This window comes from Ambystoma mexicanum, chromosome 5p (assembly GCF_040938575.1).
Source record: "Ambystoma mexicanum isolate Mex_15411 chromosome 5p, UKY_AmexF1_1, whole genome shotgun sequence".
NCBI classification, from domain to species: Eukaryota; Metazoa; Chordata; class Amphibia; order Caudata; family Ambystomatidae; genus Ambystoma; species Ambystoma mexicanum.
Window position 1 is genome coordinate 570,126,421 of NC_090930.1, and position 14,136 is coordinate 570,140,556.

Genomic DNA, 14,136 nt, shown 5'->3' on the forward strand with positions numbered 1-14,136 from the left:
GGACAAAGACAATCTAAGAAGTAAGCTTCCGTCGTTAAATGTGGGGGCTGGCAAGTGGATTTATGAGATAAAATGACTGACAGCAGGAACGACATTGGCCGTAGGGGACATGAAGTGTTTACTCTCAGCCATTCTTGGGAAGGTAGCTGACGATGTATGGAAAAGGGCAGATATCCTCGGGTTACAACACAAAACATGGAACATGATGGTGCACTGTTCAATAACTGCTGAACGCCCATATGGCAGGCTCTAAGAATGAAATACCCAGACACATCAGACATAAGCGCTATCATGGCACGCAAAATGCGTGAGGATGAAGACCCACTTCAATACATTCAACAAATTCAAGAGCAATGGTACCTTGAGATGAGAGAAACATGGGGCAAGACAGTGGGTTGATATTTTCACACATTATGTCAACGGTTAACTGAAGAAGTGCAAAAGCAGCTTAAGAAACTAGTGCAAATGGAGACGAAGGCATGGTCAGAAATCCAGCTATTTATAGTGCGCTATTGTAGGCTAATGCAAAAGAAAGTGAGACAAAAGCATAAGAAGAGGAAACAAGAAGAAGCAAAGTTAATGCAGAAGAAATTATCTATGCATTCAATGGAAGGGGCGACGTTGACAAGTGGAGAAGGAGTAGTTGCTCAGCAGGTGCAGAACTGACCACAAATGGCAGGGGGAGGTTTTGCAGGATGAGGGAATATGAACCAGTGGCCGAGAGGAAGAGGGTTAGGGTTCCCTATGCAGCAGAAAGCATCATGGTTTCCTGGGGGACAGCAAAGAACGATGGGGGTCCCGCACAATGATGGATGTGTGGACAAATGGGCCATATCTTGCAGGTATGTAAATACAGGAGCGGGATGTCTCAGAATGGGGGAATGCAGCAACAGCCCACATACCAGATAGAGCAGACTGACTATTATGTCCAAGATCACACCCATTCACAGATGTACAAACCACAATAGGCACATATTGTTGGGTGTCCTGACCCACGTTTGAGCTATCATGCTGCAACATTTGGTGCTGTGGGCTTAGAAAATCCAAGATGGCCAAAAAGCCCACAAGTGCGCCAGAATCCAGGAGAACCACGCAGTTTGTGCGCACACCAAAATGGTTACCTAACTTGCAACCCACCAGTGTAAAGAAAGATCTTTGTTAACAAAATCCACTGTTACTGATGTCAAAAAGTTGCTGAAATCGTGACTCATTGGACCACTTTAAAGATTCAACCCTTTTGTGGGGTTCCACATAACCATCTTACTGTAAGGAGCCCCATCAAAACAATGTTAAGCAAGGATATACTACCATGAAAGAACCATTCCTGTTTAGAATGCATTAATCCAAGAAAGATCCCAAAATTGCATGCAGTACCAACAAAATCCTCAAGGCGGCGCTAGCGGTCTAAAATCTGACAGGAGAACTGAGTGCAGTTGCTGACAAAGGGATTTGACTCAGCTGACTTCAAAGGCTGCATTTAATTAAAAATTAGCCACATGCTGTTCCCAGAGGCCTGAAGCCTGGGAAACCCTCTCACCTTTAGAGATTCACACCAGGAGTTAGAATCTCACATGACCTCTTGATTGATAGAAGGCAGACTGGCTGGGAGCCTCCTGGAAACCACACAATAGGCTCTTGCAATTGAATAGGATATGCTGATTTTGACTGTTTCCTGTCAACAAAGGCCTGCCTGCCAGAAAACACATGTGACTGACCCACCCAAGTCTTGGAGGCGGACTCCAACACTCTGAGAACTGAACTGAAAGCAAAATATATATTTTACAGAAACACTGATAACTCTTTGTAATCAAATGACAGAAATGTATAACTTTGAGAGCCTTAATTTAAAAAATGTACCTTCAATTCAAGCCCAAACTCCAATTTGTGTGATGTTCTAGGGTGAAACTAGCAGTTAAGAGGGTATTACTTAAAATGTTAAAATGTATGCATGTTAAAAGTCTTATACTTCATCAAGTAATGTCCATACCCCTTGCGCACATGTGTATAAATTTGGGGTAATGTCGGATATTGCGAAACCAGTTAAAAAGTGCAAATGTCGCCATTTCTGAATGCAAGCTCCCAGGAAGAGCAGATTTGGACAGAGTATACCCCATGTGACATGTGATGGGGGCATATGATTTTAAAACAATATGTACCTCTGCAAATATGTATTTGGTTCAAATCTAGATTTGTGTGCAAGTTGACAGGAGGAGTGGACTTTCTGCAGGCTGTAAAATGACATCACTCTGACACAACTTAGCTCCCCCAATCAGGGGAGAAATGAAAGCTTGGCCAATGACAAGTGGAGAGGGGTAGAGCCTAGTGATGCTGCACACACACCCATTTTCAAAACATATAAAAGCAGTCAGGACAGATAGGGACATTCATTTCCATCTGCTGCGGGACGCTCTGCCGGAAAATCCATACTCTACCTCCATCAACCTCCAGAGAGCTAACATAGAGACTTCAATCTATCCACCTTCAGAGACCCAGACCAGACCAGCAGAGCAGAGCTGACCCAGACCGCTGTTAGCAGAACCAGAGAGCTGAACCGGAGTCCAGTCCAAAACCTGACCAGATCCGTGGCGAGGCATATTTCTAAATATATTGTGAGTACATAGTAGAACTGTGCAGAACCAATCTCTTAGTTAAAGTAATATAATTCAATCTATTTTAATCTAACCAGAACTGTCTCCTAGAAGTTGTACCTTATCATTTTGCAAAACTGTCACTTGTCACTTTGAACTTTAAAATTTCAAATCTGAAAAACGACCTTTACAAAATCGCTCATATCTCCGCGACCGTTTGTCTTAGAGACTTGCAGTAACTTTCATCTGGAAGCTGAGATCCTGGGCTGTCCTAGGACCCCAAAACGATAGTGATAGTCCTTGTAGTTCCTCTGTAATCGCGCCCGGCACACTCTCGAATTTTACCGCGATTTGCAAATTTCTCCACGTGTAAAAATCTGCTGCTGCTTGCCTTCCGTTGCAAAAATTCGTTTGCTACCTGACAACCATTATAGAGCATTGCTAAAGTGATCCTGAACTTACTCAAAGCATATACCACTCACCCTAAACCTCTAGAGGGAATTAAAAGCATTTTAGCATATTTTTTCACTTCATTGCCAGCACATGTAAAAGCATTTTGGGCCTGTGTTTAAAACTCTGATCTGTAGTCTAAGCTTGCTGGGGTGAACGGGATTACATTTGATTGCATTTCTGAGAACTGTGTGCCTTCCTTCCATTTCCTTGCATTGCATAAAGGGGGGAGGGGATTGCCAGAGAAAAGTGATTACATTGTTTTGTTGAAATCATATTGAGTATTTTCTGTATTGCATTTTCATTCAACCTTACATCCATCTGAACTTATATAAAGCATTCTCTACCACCTTCTTCTTCTGTTCCTATTCACAAGTGTGCTAGTGCCAGATTCTCCGTTGTTAATCTTTATCATATCAGATTAAGTGTGATATCCAATTATTAATTTATTATCAAAGTGTGATATATCTATACATTGTTTAATTTTTTTCAAATAATTCTTTTAAATTTGCAAAACAAACCTACTTCTTGGCTCAGTGGGGTCAGGGGGATTCTAAGAGAGGGGTGTTATATAGGGGTAGTCATCCAGAACGCATGAACTGGACATAAAGATATATCAATAAGGGTTTCCATTCAGTATCCCAGACTAGGCATTGACTTAGCTGTAGTGTTGAATTGAATCCTCTTACAAATTGGAGGCTCGTGCCGGACGTTTGGGTTAGATCTACCATTTGTGCAGATTAATACAGCGTGCCAGCTGACCAGATACACATATCCGGTCAGATCACCACGCTGTGTTACGCTGTAAAGCACTCCTCAAAGGAACGCTTTTAGGAAAAGGTCTGTTTTGCAAAAATAAAATACAAACTTCTGTAAGTCAGGACAGAGACCAATCTCTAGAATGACGACCTTAGTAGACATGAAAATAGCCAGAGAGCACTTCTTACATAAGTTATTTGTGAGAGGTGAGTGGACTCACCAGGACCAAACAGTCTGGTTGCAGGCCATCACGCAACAGGTCACGGAAACAGGGTCAGATACATGGAGAGATCAGGGTCCCTTACATGTGGCCCTGAGTGAACTATATATATCCTCTAAGGCCAAGGATGAGCACAACAAGATTGCCAGGGTAGCGGCATATTTATATTTACATATGGGAGCCATGCAGGACAAATGTGCTGAAGGCCAAGATTTGGCGAGTAGGCAACTGCTGGCATTACAGAAGGCCCAATCTGATCTGGACTCTTCTGAGCAGAGGCTGCAGAGGAGCCAGGAGTCAGAAAATGATAGTAGGCAGTATATCATTAAAATAAAAGAGGACATGGATATACTGCAACAGGAAAAGGCTGACCAGGATACCAGATTTCTGGCCTTGCAGAAGGAAAACCAAGAAGGTTTGGACTCCCTACTGCAGAGCCAGAAAAAGCTGGAGCAACAGTTAGATTTCAATAGGGTATGTGCTGAGCAGGTAGTCACCCTGCAAAGCCACCTAGATAGGGAGAAGGCAGAGAGCAATAAACTGATTCTGAAAGACCTGGATACCCAGGCAGAGTTTGATCAGGAGCGCCAGAAAGCTGGTGCCTTCCAACGGCAGAGGGACGACCTGGCAGCACAGATGCAGGCTCTCAGTCAGGAAAGAGACACTTTAGGCCAGGAAGTCTGCCACTTAAAAAAGGAAATTGAAGAAAATCACCTGGCCCTCCAGGGGCTGGGTGACCTCCAAAAAGAAAACCAGAACTTGGTAGAGCACACCAGAAGGGTGGAAGAGGCTCTGGCAAGAAAGGAGCAGGCCAGTAGGGATGGGACTCAGGAGGTAAACCTCCTGCAGCAAAGACTGGCCCAGTTCTCCAGGACCAACCAGGAAGCACAGAGGGAAAATGAGGCCCTCTGTCAACACAATGATAGGCTCCAACAACAGGTAGCGATGCAGGAGAGACTGATAGAGTCTAGTAAGGCCTTAACTGAGGAACTGAAGGCACAAATGCAGGCTCTTGCATTGCAACAGGGAGCAGGGGCGGATGGAGACCAGGTTCGCTGGGAAAGGGAAACTCCTGAGCATAACCTCAGGAGCCCTAGTACCAGAGGCCTTTATCTCTCTCAGTCCCTGGACTCTGCCACCCCCATGTCCCCTGGCGCACATGAGCACAGGGCCACAGGGATGGCAGATTACTATCCAGCCAGAAGCATGGGCCTCATAGGCCAGTACCACCCAGGAATGGAGGGGCGGGCATCCGGGTATGGGCACCCAAGCACAGTGCAATTTGATGGGGAACCCCAGGTGAGTAGGCCCATTAAGGGCATCCTGAAAACCTCTGCCCAGTTAGGTCAGTGGGGGGTACCCATCAAATCCTGGCAGCAAGGAGGGATCTGAAGACTCCTCTGAGCACCACAGGAAACAGGAGACCAGGTCCCCACATTCTGCCAGCCATTCCCAGGCTCGCAGAATCCGGGAAAACCTGGAAGATCTGACGGGAACCTCTGGGAGCAGTGCCTCTGAGTCAGAAGATGAATGGACCAGGGTTACCCGAACCAAAAGGGCCAGTAAGGCAAAAAGGGCCTTGCTTAAGGACCCCTTAAAGCAGATTAAGGCGATCAGGAGCGTCATCACGCCTTACCATAAGAACGCTAAGTATTCTGTTTGGGAGCACTTAGAGTTGTTTGAGCAAATGATGGAGACTTTCCATTTGAAGGACAGCCAAAGCTGTATTCAATATGTAAAGTGGACCTTCTCCCCGGAATACTCCAGTTTCTTTGCGGGGCTGGAGGACCAAAATCATTTAAGATGGTCCACCTATAAGGCGGCCATCTTGAAACATTTTTCTGTTCACAGAAATCCTCAAGAGGCTCGCAAGGCAGCCTACAATTTGCAATGTGGGGAGGATCAGGCCCCACAAGAATTTGTGCAAGAACTGAAACGTGCTTTTGCGCAGACCACCAGAAGGGTACGCAGAGACAGTAGAGAATTCATTAATACATTTTTTCATGCCTTGCCCAAATACATAATGACCCAGCTCGTGAGGGATTTTCACGAGAAAAGATCTTTAGACTGGGTCATTGAACAGGCTACCCGGATCTATGAGGTGCAGAAACCGGTAGATAGCAAAAGTAATGCCCAGAAAACCCCCAAAGCCAGCAGCACCCCTGCTGCTGCCAAGGTGGCAGAGGTAAAGGTCACCCCCGTTTTAGATTTGGAGATGGGGGGCCTAAAAACCTACCTGCACCTAATAATGCTAGGCCCAGAAGGTCCTCGGGCCAGTCACAGACAGGGAGCCAGGGAGGCAGCCCCACAAATGGGGTCCCTCGCTCTCCTGATTATGTAAGTCCCCGTTACAAGGGAAATCGACCCATCCTGGGTTATGTGTGGACTCCTCCAGCCCAGGGGGGGGATCCAGCCAAGCACCTAACCCAGGGAACTTCCCTCCTAACTTCCCACAGGAGGGCAGAAATTCTCCAAATCCTGGGCAGAACTTTTTCCCCAGGTATCCACCCAACTTTCAGCCCCAAAACCATCCATCCTTCTTTCCCCAATTCCCTGAGCCCAGACCACTGAATCCGGGAGAGGGGAGGCCAAGGGTGGAGGGGTACCCAAATCTTCCCAACCCGGGGTACTACCAGAGAAGGGATAGCTACCCTTCCCGGGATCCGCACAGGGGAGAAAACAGGGCCCCATATCAGCCTGAACGGGTTTCCCAGTTAGAGCGCCAGGTTCAAAACATGGCGCGGGATCTGGGTCACATACTGAGGGCTCAGCAGAACCCTCAGATGGGCATGCCGGCGCAGAACGCACCCAACTCTGGACCTGGTGCCCCAGAACAATGACGGGGGCAGCACCCCGATAACTCACCGGTTCCCAGGGAGGAGGCACAAAGGAAAGGGGGGTGTAAAGCCTTGGAGGAAGCTTCCTTCCTCACTTGTAAACAGCCCCTGGAAACCCAGGAACCGGAAACAAAATCTCCGACCCCTGAAAGTCTGCCTCCTAAGGAGCAGAGGGGGGGTAGGAGAAACAAAAGACCCAAACAGACTCAGTTTGAGGAGGAGGTACAGATCTTCCAATTTGAGGGAGAGGGATCCTCAGAGGATCCTGGGAAGAGGATCTTCTCCTTCAGAGAGGGGGGAACTCCTCCCAAAGAAAAATGGGTCCCTAGGGATGCAAATCCAGACTGGGGAGATGTGGAGACTGAGCTACCGCCGCCCACCATCTCATCCCAGAACCAACAGCAAGAAAATCCCCTGGTTCAAACCCATCCTGATGACTGCCTCCAAAAAGGGGGGGGTGGTCCAGAACCGGAGCCAGGGGAACCCACAATGGCTCTGATCTCCAGTTGCCAACTTTTTCTTTCAGATTCCCAAGGCTCTCCACAGAATTCCGCCCAAATCTCTTCGCTAGCGATGTCCAAAACCAGAAAATTAGCCCACCAGTTGTCCAAAAATGTACATTATCTGTGCCCCCTTGAGGAGAAGGAGGGAAGATACTATGCCCCGGTACAAGTACAGGGGCAGGGTACGATTTCAGCGCTGGTGGACATGGGATCTCAAGCTACCCTTCTGTCCAGAAGGGCCTTTGATGAACTGAATGCAGGAAGGGGAGAGAATTACCAAATTCCTCTCACCTCTCTTCCTGGACAACTGCAGAACTTTGACGGGAAGGAAATTCCCGTTGAGGGGACTGCAGACTTGGACATTAAGATCGGGCGACACAAGTTGAAACACCCGGTCATAGTAGTGACTCCAGAGGGCACCCCTTGTTTACTAGGAAATGACCTCCTGAGAAGGTTGTCACCCCTAATAGATTGCGTAAACAAGGTCCTCTGGACCCAGACTAGCCGACCAATAAAATTAAAACAGAGTGTCAACCATGTTAGTTTAAACGGCACCTGCCACACGGTTGAACAAAAACCTGACCAAGTAGAATTTCACTTCCAGAATAGCCAAATTCCAGACGTGACAGTAATAGCAGTAGGACAACAGACTGGTGATGGGGGGTCCTCTCTATTTCTGAAAATCAACCTTCCTTCCAGTCTAAGGTGGTATTCCACACTGGGAGGAAACACTCTGAAATTCTTTACTAATCCACAATCAGACATTCCCACTCCAATAGTCCAGAAAGATGTGAAATCAGCTCAGAGCCTGGCTGATATTCAGCAAATTGGAGAGCAGTTGTTCATCCCTGTCCAATTAAATGATGGGAAGGACTCTATTCTCGTCCGAATGTGTGTGTGAACAACGGTAAGAGCTTCATCAGCGAAGCCATGTTCCGCCAACTCCCAAAAGATCCAGCCATTCCCACATTCAAACTGATAGACAAATGGGAAATGGATCTGGAAACAACCAATTACAAACATCTCCTCACAAGCAGGTGTATGCTCAAAATCTCCATTGGCAACAAGAGCATAGTGCATAATTGTTGGGTCGTGCGAGATGTCACTGCCGCCTTTTACTTAGGCAGTGACATTCTCAATCGCTTTGCCATTCATTTGGACCTAATAAACTTCAAAGCTTGGTCCCGATTAGCGGATAATCCCATGGGCTTTGATGATCCAGAAAAAGCATTTAGGTCATCTCAATTGCTACCTTATGCAGTTGAAATTCAGATCAAAGAGGAAGTCACCATCCCAGAAAGGACCCGACAATTCTCCCTGGAAGTGAAAGTTAAAATAGGACAATATCTGCAAAACCCTGATGCTTACATACATCTAAATGCTTCTCTCCAACTGCAAGGGTTAGGGGTAAACCCAACTCCATTAGTCAACATAGAACATGACACCATTCCAATAGAGGTGGATAACAGCGACTTAAAGAGTATTACTCTAGCCGCAGGCACCATTATTGGAGTGGCGGTTGATGACCGACATTTTTCCATAGATTTAGGTAATGAACTGTTAGGGCCAATCCCCAAGGACTGCTTTGACAGTGACAGTGATGACAATACAACACCAGACAGGATTTTTACCCGGCATGGGGGGAACTTCCTGGTGTACACTTCTTGCCCTTATGGTAAGGAAGATGTGACTTGTGACTTCAGGAGGGATGAGGTGATTTTCCAAGTCCATGAGGGCTGCCTTTCCCACCTGAAGCCCCCAGTCCAAATCAGCACTCTGACCAGGGACTTCTCCACCCAGCTGGAGGAGGCCGCTGAAATAGCCGAACCAGAAGTCTTTCCAGGCTTCAGGCAGATGGTGGAAGAGAGAGTCAACCTAGCTGATGCCTGTGTGACTCTGGAACAAAAGCAAAAGTTGAAACAAGTTTTCTTGGATTTCCAAGATCTCTTTGCGGTAGACTCATATGACTGTGGTCGCACCGACATCCACACAACAACAATCCCCACGGACCCTGGCATGACTCCAGTGTTTGTGAAGCAATATCGCTTGTCTCTCGCATCAATGGAGTCCCTTACTGAAATAATTAAGAACCTTGAGTCCAGGGGAATAATCCGTCCCATCCACAGCACCTTCAATAATCCGGTGCTGGGAATATTAAAGCCAAACGGCCAGTGGAGACTCTGCGCTGACCTTAGGGAGCTCAACAAACGGATCCATACTTCCCGATGGCCTCTGCCCTACATTGACCAAGGGGTGGCCCAGATCCAGGGGTCACAGGTATTCACTGCAATAGACCTGACCAATGGATACTGGACCGTGCCTGTCAGTAGGGAGGACCAATACAAGCTGGCTTTTACCTTTGGGGGCCAGCAGTATACATGGAACCGGACTCCCTTCGAATACCTTAACTCCGGTAATGAGTTCAATATTTTCCTACATAAGGCCATGCCCGACCTGGGTGCGAGGGGTAACCTGGCTAATGTAGATGATGTCCTCATCAAAAGTTTATCTGTGGAGGAACACATAGCGGAGATCCGTTATGTTCTGAAGCAGTTGAGGGCCGCCGGAGCAAAACTTTCCTTTCAGAAAGCACAGTGGTGTAGAACCCGTGTTAATTTCTTGGGGCATGAGATTACTCCTCAGGGTCTCTGTCCCCAGGAAAAGAAAGTGGAAGCACTTCAGAAACTGAAAGACCCCACAACTCTGCGGGAACTAAGGAGCCTCCTTGGACTGACGAATTACAGCAGAAAGTTCATTGAGGGCTACGCAGAGATCACCAGACCCCTGATTCATCTCCTGAAGGGGGGGATCAAGTGGGAATGGGGTCCAGAACAAGCCGAGGCAGTAAGACAACTCAAAAGAAGCCTCTCACAAGCGCCTGCCTAGCTTACCCTGTCAGAAACAAGGAGTTCTTCCTGGAGACGGGGTTCTCTAATACGTGCTTGACGGCAGTATTATACCAAAAGCATGACAAGGTCAATAAAGTAATCTCCTATGCGAGCAAAACTTTATCCTCTGTGGAGGAAAAATTCAACGATTGTGAGAAGGCACTCCTGGCAACGGTGTGGGCATTGAAAAATTACCGCCCGTTTATCCAGGGGGAACACATCATAGTGGAGACTCCACACCAGCCTCTGCAATATCTCCAAAGTGACAGAATCCGGGCCGGAAATGTGAGTAATTCCCGAATTACTTCCTGGATTCTGTCAATGCAAGGCTTTCCTGTGGAGGTCAGATATGGCCAAAACAAGAAGAGTCCCCTCGCGCAAGGTCTGGCTGACTTGCATGATTGTGCCAGAGAAAACTGTCTCGAGGACGAAAGTCTACAAATCAAGGACAACATGGAGGCATACCTTAATTCCCCACACAAAGTCTTTGAAGAAGACAAGTGTGAGGGAATGCCCACTGTCTATGTGGATGGATGCTCTTACCATGTTGACAACAACGGGGAGAAAGAACTGGTGGCCGGCGTAGGGAATGCATGGGTGAATGAGTCCCCAGAACCCTCCGCTGGATACAAAATTGGTCCCCGAAGTAGTCAGGTGGCAGAATTGATGGCTGTGCATCAGGCCATCCTCACTGCTGTCCAGCATCAACTCCACGAACTGGTCATAATCACAGATTCTGATTATGTACGGAACGGGTTCGTGGAGCAGCTGGTTAATTGGAAAACCAGAGGCATGTTGTGTGCTAACAACAAACCCTTGAAACATGGGAAGTTGATCCAAAACATTGATGATCTGGTCACTTTGAATGAGATGACCATCTATTGGAAAAAGATCAAGGGTCATTCCAAAGTAGAGGGACCAGACAAAACTGGAAATGACTTAGCTGATCAGCTGGCCAAAACCGGGGCCATCCAAGGGGATCTAATTGAGATTGAGTCCCTGTTGGGGGAAATCCAGGTCACTGCTATCACTAGGTCCCAGACAAATGCTCACAACGACCTTTCAATTGCACAATGGAGTAAGGAGACCCCTGATGCTGATTTGATTACAGCTCAGAAGGGGGATCCAATAATTGGTAAATTTTACCAACACCTTGAGGACCCTGAGAACTTTCCCCTGACGGATACCGATTACATTGGGAAAGAGGACCTAAGAGTGTTGATGAAATGTCCAAAAATGTTCCGGATCCAAGACAGTTTGTTGGTGAGGAAATACAAAGCTGGCCACGATCAGTGGGTGGTTCCTACCTCATTCCGAAGCCTGATGTTAAGTCACGCCCATGATGCGGCCACCGCCGGTCATAGGGGGTTTCACACAACATTGGAAATCTTAAGAGAGGTTGCATACTGGCCACACATGGGGCAGGACCTTGACCAATATTTGAAGGGGTGTCTTGTGTGTGCACAATTTCAGCCATCATCCCTCACGCACCGTGCGCCTCTCCAAAAGAGGGGGATTACACTGCCATGGTCAGATTTACAAATCGACTTTGTAGGCCCCGTGATTCGCTCTGCTAGGGGGAATAAGTACATGTTGACTGTGACATGCTTGTTTACCAAGTGGGTGGAATGTCTCCCAGCCCCAAACTGCAAGGCAGAAACTGCAGCTGCCCTGATGATTAACCACATCTTTTCCCGTTTCGGTCTACCTCAAAGGATTGAGTCAGACAGGGGTAGCCACTTCACCAGTGAAGTAATGACAAAGATGTGGGAGATACTGGGGGTCAAAAGGAAGTTGCATATTGCTTACAGGCCAGCTTCTTCTGGGGCAGTAGAGAGATATAACCGAACCATTGTGAGCATATTAAAGAAGTTTGTGGCAGATTCTGGGCCAAGTTGGGATATCCGATTACCTCTGGTCCTAATGGCCATCAGATCTACCCCTTCATCTGCAACCAAAATGTCACCATTTGAGTTGATGACTGGACGCAAGATGGTGCTTCCTCAGCATTTGCTCTACAGGACCCAAGAGCAGACACTGATAAATGCCTCCACAACTCATGAGTATGTGGAGAATTTAAGGAAACACCTTCAACATGCTTTTGCTTATGCTCAGCGGAATCTAGAAAGATCGGCTGATAGCATGAAGACCCATTATGACCTGAAAACTTCCAGGAAGGAATATCAGGTGGGAGACCGGGTCTATCTATACAACTTCCAAAGGAACCAGGCCAAGCAGCGCAAATTTTTGCCTACATGGAAGGGACCCTTTGAGATCATCAACAAGATCTCCCCTGTGGCCTACAAAATCCACATCCCCAAAGGTCCTTTGGCAGCGGGGGAAGACAAGTGGGTCCACATAAACCAGTTGAAATGTTGCCATCCCAGGCACACTCTGCAACAACTGGAGGAATCCTCTGGAATCCTAGCGGGTACTGTCTCAGACTAATTCAGTTCCAACCATAAAACATACCACATCTAGTCTCTAAAATATTGTGATTTGCATGCAACTGTCTCTTAGTTATGCTGTTTTTTTTTCAAAATAAGAATGTAATGTTTCGTTATGATGAAATGCATATGCTGCCCCACTATCTCAACAGTGGTGGAAAAACGTCTATGAGTAGGTATTGCCGCTTTTGCTTTATCATCCTAGGAGAGATGAAACTATGGAGAATGACCAAGGAGGACGATCCGGAGACCGGGAGCTGAGACGCAAGGGGCCCGGGGTACCGCCCAATATTCCCATCAGGACCGGTGAGGAGAACCGATCGATCAGTACCGGATGGAGGAAAAGATGCTGAACGGTGCCATTTGCAGAATTGGAAGAAGATTATGCGGACAGACCAGTGCGTGGGTCAAAACCCTTGTGCACCCGACTCCCCATCGACTCAAATTCAAAGGGCAGTCACGTGGGGGGATCTGTTGGGTGTCCTGACCCACGTTTGAGCTATCATGCTGCAACATTTGGTGCTGTGGGCTTAGAAAATCCAAGATGGCCAAAAAGCCCACAAGTGCGCCAGAATCCAGGAGAACCACGCAGTTTGTGCGCACACCAAAATGGTTACCTAACTTGCCACCCACCAGTGTAAAGAAAGATCTTTGTTAACAAAATCCACTGTTACTGATGTCAAAAAGTTGCTGAAATCGTGACTCATTGGACCACTTTAAAGATTCAACCCTTTTGTGGGGTTCCACATAACCATCTTACTGTAAGGAGCCCCATCAAAACAATGTTAAGCAAGGATATACTACCATGAAAGAACCATTCCTGTTTAGAATGCATTAATCCAAGAAAGATCCCAAAATTGCATGCAGTACCAACAAAATCCTCAAGGCGGCGCTAGCGGTCTAAACTCTGACAGGAGAACTGAGTGCAGTTGCTGACAAAGGGATTTGACTCAGCTGACTTCAAAGGCTGCATTTAATTAAAAATTAGCCACATGCTGTTCCCAGAGGCCTGAAGCCTGGGAAACCCTCTCACCTTTAGAGATTCACACCAGGAGGTAGAATCTCACATGACCTCTTGATTGATAAAAGGCAGACTGGCTGGGAGCCTCCTGGAAACCACACAATAGGCTCTTGCAATTGAATAGGATATGCTGATTTTGACTGTTTCCTGTCAACAAAGGCCTGCCTGCCAGAAAACACATGTGACTGACCCACCCAAGTCTTGGAGGCGGACTCCAACACTCTGAGAACTGAATTGAAAGCAAAATATATATTTTACAGAAACACTGATAACTCTTTGTAATCAAATGACAGAAATGTATAACTTTGAGAGCCTTAATTTAAAAAATGTACCTTCAATTCAAGCCCAAACTCCAATTTGTGTGATGTTCCTGGGGCAAACTAGCAGTTAAGAGGGTATTACTTAAAATGTATGCATGTTAAA